General features: G+C 34.1%; 1 protein-coding gene across 1 annotated transcript in view; it reads left to right on the top strand.

Moving 5' to 3' along the window:
- The first annotated feature begins 4,073 nt into the window (after positions 1–4,073).
- Positions 4,074–20,291, top strand: part of LOC114329905 (uncharacterized) — a 787,321-nt gene continuing 771,103 nt past the window's right edge. Inside the window, exon 1 of the mRNA XM_050645282.1 lies at positions 4,074–4,289. The gene's annotated coding sequence lies outside the window, so the exon portion shown is untranslated. The remainder of the gene's footprint in view (positions 4,290–20,291) is intronic.

Here is a 20,291-nt window from a genome sequence, read left to right as displayed (position 1 = left end):
TACTTATTCTTAATGAAATCATAGGAAGAGAACGATCTCTCAACTAGTTCTGTGTTTGTAAAAGGAAGTAAAACCAGAGGGGTTTTTGTGGCTAAGGGTCCATATTCATCCCTAATGCTCACCCAAAATTGTCCAAGGGGTTTCTTCTTGAACTCGGATTTCAAGGAGGAGTCACTTAAAAGTTCTAGGAGCTTTTCCATCTCATGAACGGTCAATGTAGCAGTCTTGACGTTTTCTTCATTGAAAGGATCTGCAATCCAGTTCTCTCCGTCACCTCGTTTAGGAAAATACTTTCTAAAAGAGTCCTTTAGGTTTGTCAAATGTTTGATGTTTCACTTTGTCAGATATGGGCAGATTATTGTCACTCAAGAAATCATGAGGCGTGCCAAAAACTTCAGCTTGATTGATTTGAATACAGGTTTTCCAAAAATCAATTTTCTTCAGCATGGATTCAATTTTGTCAGCAACTTTGAATACTGTAATTGAGTTGTTCTGTAACTCTAAGTTGAGTTTATTGATCTGAGAAAAAATGTCAGCTAAATAAGCAAGCTTTTGAAGCCAGTCACTATCATGAAACTTGGAGGCTAAATAAAAAGGATGCTCTTCAAAAAATACTTGCAGTTCATGTCTGAGCTCAAAAAGTCTTGTAAGAACCTTCCCGCGAGATAGCCACCTTACTTCCTTGTGCAAAAGCAACGTGGAGTGAATGCCACCCATACTTTCACAAAGCACTTTGAACAGTCTGGAGTTTGTTGCATTGGCTTTAACAAAGTTGACTACTTTAACTGCTTCATTGAGAACATCATTCAAAGAAGACGGCAACTTTTTGGCTGCAAGACTCTGTCTGTGGATGCAACAATGGCTCCATGCTACGTGGGGGGCCACTTCTTTTACGCGCCCTTGAAGACCGATATATATGCCAGACATTGATTTTCCTCCGTCAGTGCATATACCACACAATTTACCCCAGTCTATTTCTTTTTCACAGAAGTAGCTATAAATCACATTGAACACATCTTCCCCTGTAGTACGCTCAGTTAATGCATGGCACAGCAACAGATTTTCTTCAAACTCCTTGTTGGGATTTACATACCTTGCATTAACAAGTAAGATTGTTAGGGCAGCAATGTCCGTACTTTCATCAACTTGGATGGAAAAAAAATCACTGTCTTTTAATTGCTGAACCACTTTTTGTTCAATGTACTTAGAAATGTCTTGAATTCGCCGTGAAACTGTGTTGTTTGACAGCGGGATGGAGTTCACCTTACGAACAAAGTCCTGACCAAACATACACTGAACAGCATCTTTTATACAAGGGGCTATCAAATCCTCACCTATTGTGTGGTTTTTACCACTTTTTGCAATATGGTAGCTAATTTTGAAAGAGGTTTCCACAGCATTTTCATTATCTCTGTTAACTGATGCGAAATAAGAAGAAACCACCCCATCTTTCCCATAATTTTTTGAAAGTCGTTCAAAATAGGTAATTTCTTTATTTTTGTGCTGGGCGTGTTTGGATTCAAGGTGGCGCAAAAGTAAGGAAGGTTTCATGCTACCATTACCTAAAACTTCTCCACAAACAACACATAGTGGGTTTTTACTTTCCTCCTCTCCAGTAAACGAAAAGCCATATTTCAAGTACTCATTTGAATATTTTCGTTTCTTTGAGGAAGTTCCAGTACTAGTACTAGATTTCTGAGGTTTACTATCACTGGTACTCACACAAGAAGAATGTTCTGCTGCTGAGTCCCGGGACGTACTAAGCTTGCTAAGCACCTGACTTGCCGTATCAGTCTGATTGGTTTTAAACGATCCAGTTTTTAACCACTTTTCCATCTTCTTGATTACAATTAAATCGTTTACAAATCAGTCAAAAACTAACACGCACAATAAGCAAGTAAAAAGTAAACTGAACATAAAATCACGTAATGATTTATCACGTAACGTACGACAAACACATAAAGTCCGCCATTACCAAATATTTTCGGCGTACCCCCAACCAGGTCGTTGCGTACCCCAAGGGGTACGCGTACCCCAGGTTGGGAACCGCTGGTCTAGGATGATGAAGCGGAGATCGAGTCTGCATCAGATGCTTGATCTGAAGAAGCAAATTCAGACTCAGATGGAAGTATAGGTATTTACCACTGGCACTGGGCGCTTTGATTAAATAATGTCCTTTCTACCTTTGAAGTTTTTGATATTTTTAATTATTAGATAATAATTATACTTGTTGACCCCATATTTACATGCATGTATGTATGTACTTATATCTTAGATATTAATAAATACATAGGTATTACTAAGGTGTGTTCCTGTATTTATTTTTACAAAATACACTGCGGTGCAAAAAAATCGATCCACTAAAAATTTGGTCATTTTTGATGTATCGAATTTCCTAAACCTGTTGTCCGATTTAAGCGATTTTTTACCACGTTATAGCTTTATTCATTGACAATATCACTGTAATAATATTGTTGCTAGACAGTCAAACTGTCATTGTATACCGGGTGTACGAATCAAACTGTGCTTTTTTATCAAAGTTCGCATCACCCTGTGGATTATTCTATCATTTATAAAATACTGAAATTAAAACCCAACCATAGCCTCAGGTTCTCTTAACATTTTGTCTTTCAATGCATTCGCTTATGTTGGATAATAAAAAAGTTAGGTACTTTAACAACTGGCCATGTTCGTCATCAGTACAGGGTGTTTCTAAATAAGTGCGACAAACTTTAAGGGGTAATTTTACATGAGAAAATAATGACAATTTGCTTTATAATTATATGTCCGCAAACGCTTCGTTTCCGAGATACGGGATGTTCAATTTTTTTACAAACTGACGATTTATTTATTGCTTTAAAACCAATTAATATATGCAAATGAAATTTGGTGGGTTTTAAGACGTAGTTATTGCAAATTTTTTAACATACAATTAAAAATTTTATATTCACCATTGGCGTGCGTACGGGTAATATTATCGGTCATTACCCAATTGCGCCCCAATATTGAAAATATTAAATTCTTAATTGTATGTCAAAAAATGTGCAATAACTACGACTTAAAACCCACCAAATAAATTTGATTTGCATATCTCATCTGGTTTTAAAGCAATAAATAAACCGTCAGTTTGTAAAAAAATTGAACATCCCGTATCTCGGAAACGAAGCGTTTGCGGACATATGATTATAAAGCATATTATCATTATTTTCTCATGTAAAATTACCCCTTAAAGTTTGTCGCACTTATTTAGAAACACCCTGTATTGATGATGAACATGGCCAGTTGTTAAAGTACCTAACTTTTTATTATCCAACATATGCGAATGAATCGAAAGACAAAATGTTAAGAAAACCTGAGGCTATAGTTGGGTTTTAATTTCAGTATTTTATAAATGCTAGAATAATTCACAGAGTGATGCGAACTTTGATAAAAAAAACACAGTTTGATTCGTACACCCGGTATACAATGACAGTTTGATTGTCTAGCAACAATATTATTATAGCGATATTGTCAATGAATAAGGCTGTAACGTGGTAAAAAATCACTTAAATCGGACAACAGGTTTAGAAAATTCGAACCATCAAAAATGACCAAATTTTTAGTGGATCGATTTTTCTGCACCGCAGTGTATATTTAAAAAAATCTTTAGTTTCAAGTATCAATTAAAAAATATTTAAATTTTCCCATTTTTTCCAATGGTCTGGAGTCTGAAAAAAAACGGAAAAAACCTGTTTTCCCGTTTTTTCCGATATGTTCCCGTTTTTTCCGATATGTAAATCTCTATTTTCACCTACACTTTGATATATTTATATAAAATTTATTCCAACCTGTACCGATTTACATTTTGATTTTATTTGGCTATACATATTGCTAATATTCCTCCTTCATCATCCTGCTAGCGCCAAAAGTCGACTTGTATTCACAATAATAATCACAATTCACCGGTTCAGCGTTCAGCAACGATCCGACTCTCCTGCTACAACCAAAACAAAAGCTCGACGCCGTCGGCTGCGAATCCTGCGCCGCGTTTGCGCTTGCGCCATACGCGGAATGAGGAAGTGCCTGCCGTCTGCGATGAGAACGAGCAACTTGCGGGGTTTCATGCGCTGTACAAATCGCGACAGCCGTGGCCGCGGATAAACAACCGGCTCGCTTCGATCTTGTCCCGAGTTGCGAGAATTTCGTGAGTGACTTTCATGTTTTGCCGGCCCCCGAGGTCGAGTTAGTGTGTGATTTTGATTTTTTTGGTGGTGTTTAGTGACTAGGGCTTCGCGTCGATATTTGTGAAGGTAAGAATCTCTGACAGGTCACTGTTGGCCGACTGTCAATTGTTGTTGTTTACTCCCGAGTCGAGTTCAAGGGTGCCTGGAAGTCTGGGGTGATGTTTATTATCCTGCAAAAACACTGACATGCTTGGTGTTCAGTTTGAATCGCTCCCAGGAGAATAGACATACAAAATACTAAACACAAATATCTACAGACGAACTCAATATGTATTTAAAAGAAACATAATCATTTCAATTTGTTTTGCAAAAGTTGTATATCATTTTTGACATATTATGTTAATATTCATATATTTATATTTGCTCATGAATTCAAAATAAACTCAATATTCATGTCATTGTTAGGTCACTTTTGAAGTGCAACGCAAAACACATTTTGAATGCTAAGATAAAATTTGTTTTCTCTGTGAATCAAATAATTTTAAATAATATACCACATACCAGTCATAAAATTTTAATTGATCTAACAGATTTAAGTTAAATGTATTAGCAGATTACACAAACAAAAACAAAACGTTACACCATAAAAATCAGCTGATAGTAAAATAATAACATAACAAAATTTGCATATTGCTGCAAACAAAATCTTCACACAATAATAAAATGAATCAGATGTTAACACATTTTTTTGGAGCTGTCTTTTTACATTAGCCAATGTTTTCGTCAAAGTCTACAAAAATGAACTCAATTATCACGTTTTTTGGTACAATGGAAAACATAAAAATTAATTTAGTTATATCTGACTTATTCATAAAAGAATTTGGACTTAATATTTGCAAGTAGAAAAATGACATTGCCAGTACCTATATTTATTTAAGACTTTATTGAAGAATAGTGAACTTATACGTAAGAACACCTGTCAGGAAACATATGATTGGTAATTGGTCCTTAATAATACCGCTCAATCCATCATATTTGATCATGACAGTAAAAATCTCTTGTTAGTAAATAATGAAGAAACTCCAGGAAAGAATTTAATGATGCTACGTTGACGCACTGAATATAGAATATACACACACCCAAACTTATATGGAATCACCATGTATTTCAAAGTAACATTTATTTCTTTTGAAAAAACTTGTTATTGTTGCGAAGAATAAAGGTTTTTATGGAAAATAAACAAATATTAAGACAATCGGATAGTACAGCTCGGTACGGTATAGGTTATTTGCTTGAGTTGCAAATTGAACGAAAATAAATAAACTAACTTTTGCGTCCAAAAACAAAAATATGCCTCATGTGGGGTTATAGAACTTACAACGAGGAGAGATTATCGGTCTTGTGAAGAAAATAATGTTCTCAGAGGGACATAGCTGTATAGCTAGGCGTAATACAGGGCGTTCTGTCCAAAACCTATGCTAGGTAACAGGAACTAGGAAAGCTCAAAAATAAAGCAAGGGAAAGTCGCCAAAAGTAATAACGGCTCTCCACGATCGTTTAATTGTCCATTCAGTTGAAAGACACCCAACCATTTCTCACCTGCAGCTCCAAAGGCAGCTTTTGGAAGCTACAGGTGTAATTGTTTCAGTTGAAACGATAAGAAGAAGAGTTCGTACCAAGAAGTATACAGCAGGAGACAGTTATGGGTTCCCGAGTTATCCAGGCAGCACAAGATTGATCGCCTAAATTGGTGTCTTCACTCTTCACCACCAAAACTGGAACATTGGGAATTGACAAAATGTGCTATTTTCAAAAAAAGTCAGGATTTGCGTAAAGTCAGATGACCCACGGAATCGTGTACTTAGAGGTCGAGGAAGACAAGCAAGAACGAAAACTGTCAGATCTGTTCACAAATATACAAGGGGAAGTGTTATGTTCTGGAGAGGAATTGTGATCCGTAATAAAACTCCTTTAATTTTCACCCAATCAATTTTAACTGCTCACAGGTATGTTGATAACCTGTAGTCAGGCTCTGGAGAGGTGCAACAGGAGAAAATTTAATTTTATTGCATGATAATGGACCTCTACATACCATTAGAGTGACTACAGACTTCATTGAAGCAGAAGGTATCCCTTGTTTGAAGTGGCCTGCTTACTCACCCGAGCTTAATCCTATAGAGTATTTGTGGGATATGCCTAAAAGAAAAATTAGAGCTCGCTGGGATAACCAACAAAACACGCACCGCACGGCTAGTACAAGGTGCTCTTAAATGATGAAGCAACCTACCACAACAAAACGTTGATAATTTGATTAGGAGCGTGCTAACGCAAACTGAAGCTTGCATAAGGACTAGAGGTGATAACACTGACTACCACAAAATACAAAAAAATTTAAAAACAATTTTAACATTATCCACAGAGAACGGCAGTTCTCACCAGTGGCGCACAACACCCCTACAAGCGACACTATATATACCTACACGAAATTTTCGATTTTCTAAACCTGACTGAATGGAAAATTGGGCCACATCCCATCTTAAAGTTTACGAAAAGACTCGTCCATCCATATGTTACTTCTCCATTTTGGTCCAAGGGTGTGAAATTTACGGCCCTTCCCATTTAAAGCCTGTTTTTCGTTCTCGTCCCCAAAACTCCCAAAAATTTCAAAAATTTAAGCCCGACCTTTGCGGCTTCTGATAGCATAGATCATTACCTTTCTAACGCATGTTTAATTTTGAAAATCGGTTGTACCATCCAAAAGTTATCGAGCTCAGAAATATGACTCAATTTTTATTTAAAAAATGGAAAATGTTTGTGGATATGTATGTTTGTATGTATGTATGTGGAAAAGTTAAACCGATCTGAATTTTTTTTTCTGTGTTTCAAGAGGGTGTGAGGGCCGATTCAGAACCGGTCTAATTTTTGACTTCTGACTACCCGTAAGTTAGCTAGAGGACTAAGTAGATACAAAATAGCATATTTTTTGGGCGTATATATCTTAGGTTCAAGAAAAGACAGGAAAACCGCAAATACACCAAATTAATAGGATTGAGTTAAGCTTTCAAATGGCCCTTAAGCGATCAAGCTGAGACATACGCACTGCTCACCATAGCCAAAAAACTGAAAAATTAAACTTTGAAAATTTTGGTTTTTCGACAATTACTCAAAATTTCAACCTACGAATTGCGCCAATAACTGAGCGTTTGTAGAAGGACTCAGGACGCGTCTAACGGTGTATACCTTATATCTGGAAAAATTCGAATTTTTAAGTTATAGGGTTCATAAGTATGATCAAATCTATTTCTTATGGGAAAAAACGGTTTTTCAAGCTCAATAATTCCTGTAATACGTTCAGTTATCATACTCGATCTTGGATGCATCAGATACTACTTGTCAATAAGTTTCAAATTCATGTTTAGTGATCAACATCAGGTAAGCCGTTCAGAAATTATAGAGCTCCAAAGGTATAATTAATTAGTCCAGGAACTGAAATTTTTCACTTCGCAATTTTTACAGAATGGATAGATTTGTTTAAAAATTTGACAATAAGTAGTGGATAGTCCAAGGATCAAAATCTATATGATGCCGAAAGACGCTTTTACCAAGGGGGTAGTTGCCACCTCATCTCGAGGGTGGAAATTTTTTTTTTTATATTTTGACCGCAAATGCTGGTAAAAATATTAATTATAAACAAAAAATGTTCATTATACATTTTTTTGATAAAATTAATAGTTTTCGATTTATTAGTTATCGAAGCTGTTAGTTTTATATCGGAAAGATTACCAGATAACGGCAGTTCTCGCCAGTGGCGCAGAAATACACCCCCCTACATGCGACACTATTATATACACGAAATTTTCAATTTTCTAAATCTGACTGAATTGAAAATTGTGCCAACTCCCATCTTCAAGTTCAGAAAAAGACTCACCCATTCATATGTCAACCATCCATTTTGGTCCAAGGGTGTCGATTTTACGGCCCTTCCTATTTAGGGTCTGTTTTTCGTTCTGGTCCCCAAAACTCCCAAAAACTTCGGAAATTTAAGTCCAACCTTTGCGGTTTCTAATAGAACTGATCATTACCTTTCCAACGCATGTCTAATTTTGAAAATCGGTTGTACCATTCAAAAGTTATAGAGCTTAGAAATGTGACTCAATTTTTATTTAAAAAAGGGAAAATGTTTGTGGATATGTATGTATGTGTGTTTGAAAGTTAAACCGATTTGATATTTTTTCTCTGTATTTAAAGAGGGGGTCAGGGCCGATTTAGAACCGGTGTAGTTTGTGACTTTTGACCACCCATAAGCCAGCTATAGGACTTTGTAGGTACAAAACGGCATATTTTTTGGGGGTATATATATTCGGATCAAGAAAAGGCATGAGAACCGCAAATATATCAAATCAATAGTGTTGACTTAAGCTTTCAAATAGTGTCCAAGCCGTCAGGATCAGACATACACACGGCTCAGTATAGCCGAAAAACTGAAAAACTAAACTTTGAAAATTTTGGTTTTTCGACAATTACTCAACATTTCAACGTACGAATTGTGCCAATAACTTAGCGTTTGTATAAGGACTCAAGACGAATCTAACGATGTATACCTCATATCCGGGAAAATTCAAATTTTTAGGTTATAGGCTTCATAAATATGATAAAATCTATTTTCTGTGGGAAAAACGGTTTCGAAAGCTAAATAATTCCTGTACCTAATAGCTTCAGTTATCATACTTGACCTTAGATCCATCAGATACTACTGGTCAATACGTTTCAAACTCATGTTTACTGATCAAAATCGGTTAAGCCGTTTAGAGAAGTTATTAAGATACAAAAGTATAATCCAATTAACGATTATTCCCCAAATGGTTTATGAGTTGTAGTGGTTACGACGCCAAATTTGATCTGGCAACGGGCAATCCGACTTCATTTACTGGCCATCTCAATATATTTTTTTTTCAATCTATTTCGAATAGAAAAAAATCTAGTGTACATTCGATGGACACTAGATGATTTGGGAGATAATGCAACAAAGGTGACCATTTATAAAGCTTGACGTGTAATAGAGGAACATTGCATTCAACTTCATACATTTAATTTATAAATAACTTTGAAAAACTCCTAATACAAGAATAAAAAACCGCTAAACGCCGTAAAAATGAGTGGCGCATAAAATATTCCAGCTACAAAAGATCTGATATGAATGTTACGTGGCGCGAAAATGGATTTTCATTTGATGCAAAACAAAATTCTAGTTTTATTTTAAAAGATTTTTCCATAATATTTGCTAAATTTGAAGTAAACGCGCCACAAAAGAGTTTCAAAATTCAAACTGTATCAAAGTTACTCTTTTGTGGCGCGTTTACTTCAAATTTAGCAAATATTATGGAAAAATCTTTTAAAATAAAACTAGAATTTTGTTTTGCATCAAATGAAAATCCATTTTCGCGCCACGTAACATTCATATCAGATCTTTTGTAGCTGGAATATTTTATGCGCCACTCATTTTTACGGCGTTTAGCGGTTTTTTATTCTTGTTCGTTTTACATTGAAATTTTGTAAGCTACTGACTTTAAAACCACTACTTTCAATTTGTTTGTTAAATACTTTATTATTTTATTTCATTGTTATGTATTTGTTATTAAATTGCTTTAAAATAAAAATTGTTTGACTTCGTGTGTTCGTTTTTTTTTTAAATTTTGGGTGTGTGTACTTTCTTTCTTACCTCTAGTTAAAAATATTAATATTAAATCCAAATATTGTTTTATTTTAAACTGTAAATTATGTTATTATTTAAATAGCATAATAAAATAATTTTAAAGCTATTTAGCCCAATGAATGACCGTTTTGGAGTGTAATTTCCAGGGGTAACTCCGAATTGCATGAAAATTTGGATTTAGGTTCTACTTACCCTCCACTTCAAAGTTGAATTTGTGCCGTTGGTTGCTTTTACTTGGGGGGTGACATTTACCCCTTCTAGGGGGGTGAAAGCGCGTGTTTAAAATAAGGCTAGAAATGGATAAATTAACTTATTTTAAGCACATTTTGTTCTATATAGTTTTTTACGTAAGTCAATAATTTTCGAGTTATTCGCGATTTAAAATGTTGATTTTTCGACAAAAAAACTACCTTTTCAGACCGTTTTTCCCAGATAACTTAAAAAGTAAATATTTTGTCGAAAAAAATATTTTTAGAAAAAGTGTAGCTATAAAAAAACGAAAAGAATGGTGTATCAGTAAAGTCTATAAATTGAGTAGAAGCAAAGTTGTAGCTCATGAAAAATATGTTCTTATTCGTCTAATTCCAAATCGAATAATTCAACGCGAAATCACCGAAGAAAGAAGCGTTTTTCGGTAAAACCTTATTAACATTGTTAAAGTATCGAAAAAAGCTTATTATTTGTTTTTTACAAAAGTTTACAGCATCAAAAATAAACGAGTTACACTGAAAAAAAAAGTTGGCCCCTTTTTTTGGTAAAAAAAAATCGTGAAAACCTCCCTCTATTTAGCACCCTAAATGAAATTAATCGTTTGGCTTTACCATCTATTTTAACTATGTGTGTATTGCTTATATGATTTGTAAGTTTGATTGGTTTGAAGTGCTTATTTTTGAAAACATTTGGTTTTATAGTAAAAAAAATTTTTCTAAAAATTTTTGAAAAATTTCATTTTTTCAAAGTAACTTAAAAATTATTAGTGATAAGAAAAATCTTAAAGAGTAAAAATGTAGGTTTTGCTATTATAAATATGCTAGTTTCATTTTGTTTCTCCGTAAGACAAAAATTGGTTAAGATATGGCTGTTCAAAATTTGCATACACTCGTGATTGGTGACCCATTCAAGCTTTCTCAATTATAACCCTTTCAAAAATAAACACTTTAAACCGCTGAGACTGACAGATCATATAAAAAATAGATAGGTAAGTAAATTGTTTATAAAGCGGTAGCGATTAATTTCATTTAAGGAGCTAAACACGGCGAGATTTTCATGATTTTTTACAAAAAAATAGAGGGCCAACTTTATTTTGAGCGTAACTCGCTTATTTTTAATGCTAAAACTTTTGTTAACAATTAAAACAAAGCTTTTTATAAACACTTTAAAAAAGTTTAAATGTGTTTTTCCAGAAAATTGCTTAATTTTTCGGTGATTTCACCTTGAAATATTCGATTTGGAATTTGACGAATAAGAACGTATTTTTCATGAGCTACAACTTTGTTTTTATATGATTGATAGACTTTACTGATACACCATTTTTTTGGGTTTTTTTTATAAGCTACACTTTTGCTGAGGATATTTTTTTCGATAAAATATTTACTTTTTGAGTTAATTGCGAAAAACCGTCTGAAAATGTAGTTTTTTGTCGAAAAATCAACATTTTCAATGGCAAATAACTCGAAAAGTATTGACTTACGTAAAAACGCTATAGAACAAAAGTTGCTTAAAATCAGTCAATTTATCCATTTCCGGTCTTATCTTGAACGTATGTTTTTCACCCCCGAGAAGGGGTGACTGTCACCCCCAAGTAAAAGTAACCAACGGCACAATTTCAACTTTGAAGTGGAGGGTAAGTAGAACCTAAATCCAAATTTTCATGCAATTCGGAGTTGCCCCTGAAAATTACACGGTATCGCCGAACTTCCCGTTCATTTACTGGACTAATTAGAGGTACACCACAAATCACAGCTCTTACGAAGCTATTCAACAACATATTATGAGGCTGGTCACAGTGGCCTCTTACCAAAATACTGGCTAAGTACTATCAATGTCAAGGACAAGTGTAAAACATAGATTAATAAGTTTGATGAGCCTAGTATTTAAAGTACTCCTTATTATCATTCATTCGCGCATATACACAAAATTAGAAGAACACCATGTGTCAATTTGGATTCAGAACAGGATTCGGAACGAGGGAAGCACTTTTCACTTTGCAAGTTCTAATACAGTAACAACAACATGTGTGCATGTTTCATTGATATCGAGAAGGTATTTGACAAAATTCCACATGTGAAACTAATCGATATCCTAAAAACATCAGGACTCGATGGTAAGGATACAAGACTGATCTCAGACTTATATCTCCAACAAAAAGCAACAGTGCGATTTCAAAATGAACTGTCCGAGATCTTCACAGTCTGAAAAGGAGGTAGACAGGGTTGCATACTGTCACCAGTATTATTTAACTTACCTACCCTGAAAAAATTTTTTGAGAAGCCTTGGACGAATCAGAAGATGGTATTGCAGTAAAAGGCCAAGTTATAAACAATATTAGATACGATACAGTATTGCTGGCAGACAGTGCTCAGGGGCTTCAAAGGATGTTGGATAATGTTATAGAAACATGTAATAAATACGGCCTAAAGCTAAATTGTAAGAAGACAAAATTAATGATCATTAGTAAGAACACCAACATAGATGCCCAAATTACAATAAGCGATACACCGTTAGAAAGAATGGAGAAAATATGCTAAGTGTGCTGCAATATTAAGGATACCTGGGATCATAGCAATGAAATAAAAATTCATTTTAAAAAACCTAGGAGAATCCGAATGACTTGGGCGGCAGCAGGAAGACTCTGTGATGTCTTGAAAAACAAAAAGATACCAATAAATGTAAAGAAAAGGGTATTCAACAGTTGTATTCTACCAGTTATGACCTACGGAATGGAGACCATGACACTTACAGAGGTATCACCCAATAGATTAGGAACGACACAGCGGGCGATCGAACGAGCTCTGTTAGGAGTATCTGTGAGGGAACATATACGAAATGAGGACGTGCGAAGCAGGACGAAGGTGGAAGATGCAATTGAAAGAATTACGCAAATGTAGGACACGTGGCACGACAAATCATCTAAAGGTGAACGAGATGTAGGTACATTGGAGACTACGCGAGCACAGTCGTAGAGAAAGACCACAAAAACGATGTCTAGACGACATAAAAGCAAAAAATTCTTAGATATTACGTCTTAAGTGTCCTCCTCTACGGAGTAGAGGAGGACAACTGGAGTGTTACAGAGGATGCCATAAAACGAGATATTTGAAATGTAGTGCTACCGACGTATTGGAAGGGTCTCCTATATAAATCACACAACTAAGATAAATTTAATATTCTCCAAAGGCTAAGAAAAGACAAAGAAATTATTAACACCGCAAAGAGCAGAAAATTGGCTTACTTCGGCCACATTATGCGTAATAGTAAATATCGACTTCTACAGTTCAGTCTGTACGTTAAAATATAACAAACCGCCATACTTATGTTTCGTGGACCTTAAGAAGGCATTTGACAGGGTCAAATTAAAGGACGTTATCCATTTATTGTATGCAAGAGAGGTACCTCTAGGACATAGGCGTAACCAGGGGGTGGTTTTGCGGGTTATAACCCCCCCTTTTGGATGTACTTTAAACTCTATACTACGATTAACACCAGTATTATTCCATACCCCCAGAGACCATCAAGTAGATGTAACCCCCTCTTAGGATCATCCTGGTTACACCTCTGCTCTAGGAATAATTAAAACGATCTAAAATATTTACCAGAACAACACAATAAAAGTAAAAGTAGATGAAGAACTAACTGACCCAATTGAAGCTGGCAATGGGATAAAACAGGGAGATTCCCTGAGTCCTCTGTTGTTCAACCTGATCATGGACGAAATAATAAAAAAAGTAAGACCAAAAAAAGGATACCAAGTGGGAGAAAAACAACTTAAAATAATCTGCTATGCAGACGACGCAATACTAATTTCTCAAGGCCGCGTCCCGCCATCAAATAATTTGATCAAACTGGTTTGAGCAAACTGAAAGTGACAGTTAGTGACGTCACATCCTGAGCGTTCATTGTGGATAGTAATGAAAAATTTTAATTTTAAATAAAGTACAAACAAGTTAGACAACTCAATACAAAAAAATTGATCAAACTAGACTGATAGTGAGAGCACAGATTTTTAGAATTTCAAAAAAACTGCAATTGTGACGTCACTTTGACGTACTTCCGGAGTTTGCTCAAACTGTTTGATCAAATTATTTGATGGTGAGACGCGGCCTTCAAAGTGAAGATGATTTACAACGTATGCTGCACGAATTTAATATAACCGCTAGAAAATTTAACATGTTAATTTCCCCAAAAAAGACTAAATGCATGGTTATAACAGCAGATCTAATAAGGTGTAAATTAGAGCTGGAGGGTCAAATAATAGAAAAAGTCATGGAGTTTAAATATCTAGGCATCCCACTATGCAGCTACGGAAAGCTCGAAACAGAAGTTGAAGATCAGGTGAATAAAGCAAACAGAGCCGAAGGTTGCCTGAATGAAACAATATGGAGAAATAAAAACATCGGAAAAGAAGTGAAAGGCAGAATTTACAAAATAGTCGTCTGACCAATAATGACATACTCGTCAGAAACACGACCTGATACAGAAAGGACAAAAATAATGCTAGAAACAGCATAGATGAAAACATTGCGAAAAATCGATGGTAAGACGCTGTGGGATAGAGCTAGAAGTGCGAATATACGAAGGAGATGCTAGGTGGACAACATTAATAACTGGGTGAAAAGCAGAAGAGTAGAATGGAACGACCACATCAGCCGAATGACAACAAATAGAGTAGTAAGGACGGCGGGAGACGGTTCCCCAATAGGAAGACGATCAGTGGGAAGACCACGAAAAAGATGGAATGACAACTTACTGAAGGCACATTGAAAAACAGACAGAGTAATGTCTATATAAAAAGAAGAAGAAGAAGAAGACAGTTCAGTCTACAAGGCAAGAGGGGTTTCTACATTTGAGTCTACAAGGCAAGAGAGGCCCTGGACGTAGACATATATAGTCCGTCCGCTATAACTTTTCCCATGTGGTACGATTCATTTTCAATCAAATTAAGTCAAAACATAAATTGAAACGAACGTCGATGTGTATATACATTTTGTATACTGTATACTATATACTATATACTACACACATCGGCGTACGTTTCACTTTCTGTTTTGACTTAATTTGATTGAAAATGAATCGTACCGCATGGGAAAAGTTATAGCGGACGGACTATATCTTGGCTGGCCAATCTTAGAAAATATACTGGTCTAACATCAACTGGCCTTTTTGAGCTGTTGTGAATAAAATAAGATAGGTCAATGCGATTGCCAACATCAATAAAATATGATTTGAAAACAATATAGGTGCATCGGAAACTACCTTTTTAGTAAACAGCCAAAACATTTAAATTCAGGAAATTACTTTTTGGTAGAATTTTTTACTTCAATATTTAACAACTTCAGTATAATTTGAATCACTTGCAGTTAAAACCCTATACCATGCATTCATTTTTTGGCATAATTGTCATTGGTAAATAACTTTCACCTAGATTTCAGATGGCTTAAAATTTAATGTCTTGCAGACAAATTAAATAAGGATTTATGAAAATACAAACAATTTTCTTGCCAACTCGCCAATCTTGTAACCTAGAACTGCGTATGTCATAAAGTCGACGATTTATATTCTTTACGTTTGCATCACTTGTGTTTTCGGAAGATATTAATAGATTAATTTTTTCATCTTGTGTTACATTGTGTTTTTCGTGTTCGTCTGTATACAGTGATCTGGTGACAGTTTCTCCTTGCCTTTTCTTTAATGTCGTCGATCCATCTTTTTTGTGGACTACCTATAGATACTTCGTTTATGCGCTCTTAGTCGCCGTTGTTGTTGTTCACTTCTCTTTGCCCTTCCTTGCCATAATGTCCTGCGCATTTCTACTTATATTTTGCGATATCTTTGATCACATCTTCTACATTGGTTTTTCTTTTTAGACTTCGTTTCTTATATGATCTCTTAAACTTACATTATGATTCTCTTAACAGTTATTTGAGTTATCCCATTGCCATTTTACTGAGTTTTATTTTATTTGAGTTTCTGAAGTCCATTGAGAGATCAGTTCATAAGTGTCATGTATTTTTATATGTAGACTCAGAATGGTCATTCAATATTTTAATCCTATTCTGGATAAACTTTCTTTGTTTCTGTGTCTAATTTATTCTCACAATTATGGAAAAAATGCCGACAAAATTTATGGCTGTGCGGCCGGAGTACAGAACTGCTGCAAAAAACTGAAAGCACCGAATTTTATATGCTAATAATAATGACGATGTTGATGAGTCTAACGGATATGCAAATGTGTATGGAATAATGAAATGCAATAGAAAAATTCATCTAGAGTTTTCAAAGAATCGAACCAAGATAGCAAAAAAATAATTTGCACTCATTATGAGTACATATATACTAAATGAAAAAAATTGCGTTGCAAACTCCTCTGTAAAATTTCATAGGATTTCTTTATCAATGCTGAAAGATTAAGTTGTTAAAAATAAAACAAACGAAGTAGGAATATGGGAACTAAAATGAGACCAGTACATACTGGGGGATAAAAAATTTATATAATAAAAAAAAACAGTTTTTACATAATGTATGAGTACCAGTATTTACTGCATCGCGATAGTATCATGAGTTTTTTCAAATTTTCGAAATTAATAGTCTAATAGTTTAAGGTACTAGTTAAAAATAAATTAGTAGTTAAAGACTATTAGTTGTAACGAATTTCATATAACCAAGTGAACTATTCTTAAATAAACGCACTTTTTCTACATTAAAATACCTTTACAGACATATATTGTCTAACAGGCTCCCACCACCTTTTTCGTTTGGATCATTCCTCTTCTGTGGCTTTATCTATCATTCCTCTGATTCCTTCGCTCTATTCTAATGCTGGTCTTCCTCTAATCTTTATCTATTATATCTACCTTATTATAAATCCAGTCTGTTCTTATTATTTCTTGATTTGGAATGTGATCAAGTCTGGATATCTCATACGCTCTTCTTAGACAGTCTCTTTCTACAACTTCCAGTTTTTTCTTCTCTTTCATTGTCATTTGCCAACATTCAGATCCGCACATCAAAATTGGTTCTACAACCTCCTTGTAGATCGTCATTTTTGTAGACCAAAGTATGAGTTTATTTTTTGTGCCATATTTCGGCCCAGATGTATTTTCTGCTGAATGTCCCCTATATCTGTGAGGCAAAAGATATTTTAATATAATTTTTAAAGATTATTTAAATAAATTTTACACACTGTATGAAGTTATAGGTCTTGGACCCACACTTAAAAAAATATTACCTTCCTCACTAGACTTTTTTTATTCAGTTATTCATGTCGAGTCAGACTACTTTCCTATTTCGGAAAATTTTCGAGAGGGAGCGTTTCGTAAATATAGAGGTTCCTAAACTTTGGTGCATCCGACAACTGGAGTATCCTTGAAAATTTGTCGAACAATATCACCAGTTAATTATAAATATTTTTATCAAACAATTCTGCAAACATCAACTGCCAGGTTATAAATTTTATGACTCTTTATGATGCGTGCACCCCATAAATGATGATTTTTTGCAGGATTTGTTTGATAAAAATACCTACAATTTACTATTGTCCGACAAATTATTAAGGGTATTCTAGTTGTCGGACGCACCAAAGTTTAGAAACCTCTATGTATATTTACGAAATGCTACCCCCCCCCCCCGAAAATTTTACGAAATAGAAAAGTTGTCCTATACACCAGTAAGGATCTGTTTTTAGGTGGATGTGAGAGGTGGCATTCAGATTTTTGCGGATAAAGTTAGGTGATAACTTCGTTAATAATAATTGATTTATATGCTCCTTCTCAAATATGCCCGGACTATTAATAAAAAAAATAAAATATTTAAAAATTTCAAAAAATTTCTTTTTTTTTCTAATTTTTTTGCTTATAACTTAACAACTATTCATTTTAGAAAAAAGTCCTATAGGAATAAAACAAAGATAATTAAATTTTCTGACAGATGCGATTGGTTAAAAATGTCTTAATTTATCACCCTTGCTTCAGAATAGCAATAAATATAATATAAGGGGTCAAATCAAGCCTGTCTTTATTCAATGATTTTCCATCACTTAGGTTACACCTGGAACCTTCCTAATTCGCTTAGAAAATTTTTGTAATGTGCTAAAACCGTAAACCAAATTTCATTCAAATTGACTTACTAGATTTTGCATAATAATTTTGCAATCTAAACTTTTTTTTTAAAATTTTAATCTTGCACAACAAAAACTAGAACATACAAAGATTTGTAAATTTTTTTACATATAAAGAAGTACTCCACCTATCTAATGCACTTTACAAAATTGAAATCGGATTATTTAAGCATCCTCAGCAATGTTTTAAAGTTATAAACAATTTTTTGGCTTATAAGCAAATTAGTGCTGTGGCCAGGAGGGGGTGCTACGGGCTCCTTTATTTAGATGGACTTACCCAAGTTTTTTTATATATTTTGACCCGTAGAACACGAATTTTTTGGGTAACAGTTGATCCGGATGTCGATAAGATTGTTATAAACAAAGAACTTAAGGAATTACATAACATCGATTTTTCGCAAAATAAAACATTTTTTTGTATTTCTTGGGCAATTCTAAGCAAAAAATGTTCTTACAAGTTTTTTCGTAGGATGCATAGTTTTCGAGATAAACGCGGTGGAACTTCCAAAAAATCGAGAAATTGCAATTTTTGAACGCGAGTAACGTTTGATTAAAAAATAAAATAGCAATTCTGCTAACAGCATTTGAAAGTTTAAGTTAAATTATACCGGTTTTAATTATTTGCATTGCTAAAAATTAATTTTTTTATTATTAAACAAAGCTATTTCTTTATAAGCCAAAAAATTGTTTATAAATTTAAAACATTGCTGGGGCCCCTTAAATAATCCGATTTTAATTCTGTAAAGTGTATTAGATAGGTAGAGCACCTCTTTATATGTAAAAAATTAGCCAACTTCTAAATGGTCTACTTTTTGTTCAGAAAGATTTTAAAAAATTTGAACTTTTTTAAAAACATTTAGATTGCAAATTTATTATGCAAAATTTATTAGGTCGATTTTAATGGAAACACGATTTAAGAATGTTACAAAGAATTTCCTAAGCGAATTACTAAGGTTCTAAGTGCCACCAAAGTGGTTAAAAAATATTGAACAGACTTATTTTGCCCCCTTATTTTGTATTTATTGCTATATTGCAGAAAAGGTCATACCTTAAGACATTTTTTACCAGTCGTATATCATACAAAATTCAATTATCTTTATTTTATTTCTCTACGACTTTGTTCCAAAACGAATCGTTTTAAAGTTATAAGCAAAGAAAGCAGAAAAAAATCGATGTTTTTCGAAATTTTGAAATATTTTAATTTTTTTATTAATGTTCCGGGCATATTTGAGAAGGAGCATAAGTCAATTATTATTACTGAAGGTGTCACCTAACTTTATCTGCAAAAATCCGAATGCCACCTCTCACATCCAAAAATAGACGTTTTTTCGCAGATCCTTACTGGTCTACTACTCGACATAAATAACTGAATAAAAAAACTCTCTTGAAGGAGGTAAGAATTTTTTTAAGTATGGGCCCAAGGTTTATTACGTATACTGAAACCAAAATTCTATACCAGCGGTTCTCAACCTTTTTGAGTGATGTACCACCTACAGTTATTTTTATTGTTTTTAGTAGGTACCACCTATATTTTTAAATTGCATTATCAATACTTACTAAGTACTACTATTTTAATTTTTTATGTATTGTGTGTACCACAGATTGAGAACCTCTGCTCTATACTATACAACAATAAAAACCGCCGAACGCGGTAAAAATGAGTGGCACACACAATGTTCTATCTACCTACAAAAGAGCTGATATTATATGCATATTATAATTTTGATGGGAAATAAAAGTACCTATAGTTTTATTTTAAAAAATTTTTCCATAATATTTGGTAAAAAAGTAAAACGTGCCACAAATGGGTACCTACCTGTGATAAAGTTTGTGGTTTGAGGATAAAATTTAGCAAATACCATGGAAAAATCTTTCAAAATAAAACTAATTTTATTTTCCATCAAAATAAAAATACATTTTTAGCCCCGTAATATTTTTTTTTGGCCTTCGGGCTCATGTGCCCATTCAGCCAGTGCCCCGTAATATTCATGTCAGCTCTTTTGTACCTAGTTAGAATATTGTGTGTGCCACTCATTTTTGGCGGAGTTTTTCAAAGTTTTTTATAAATTATATGTATGAACTT

This window comes from Diabrotica virgifera, chromosome 3 (genome assembly GCF_917563875.1).
Source record: "Diabrotica virgifera virgifera chromosome 3, PGI_DIABVI_V3a".
NCBI lineage: Eukaryota > Metazoa > Arthropoda > Insecta > Coleoptera > Chrysomelidae > Diabrotica > Diabrotica virgifera.
The sequence above is the reverse complement of the archived record's forward strand: the minus strand, read 5'-3'. Positions and strand labels throughout refer to the sequence as shown.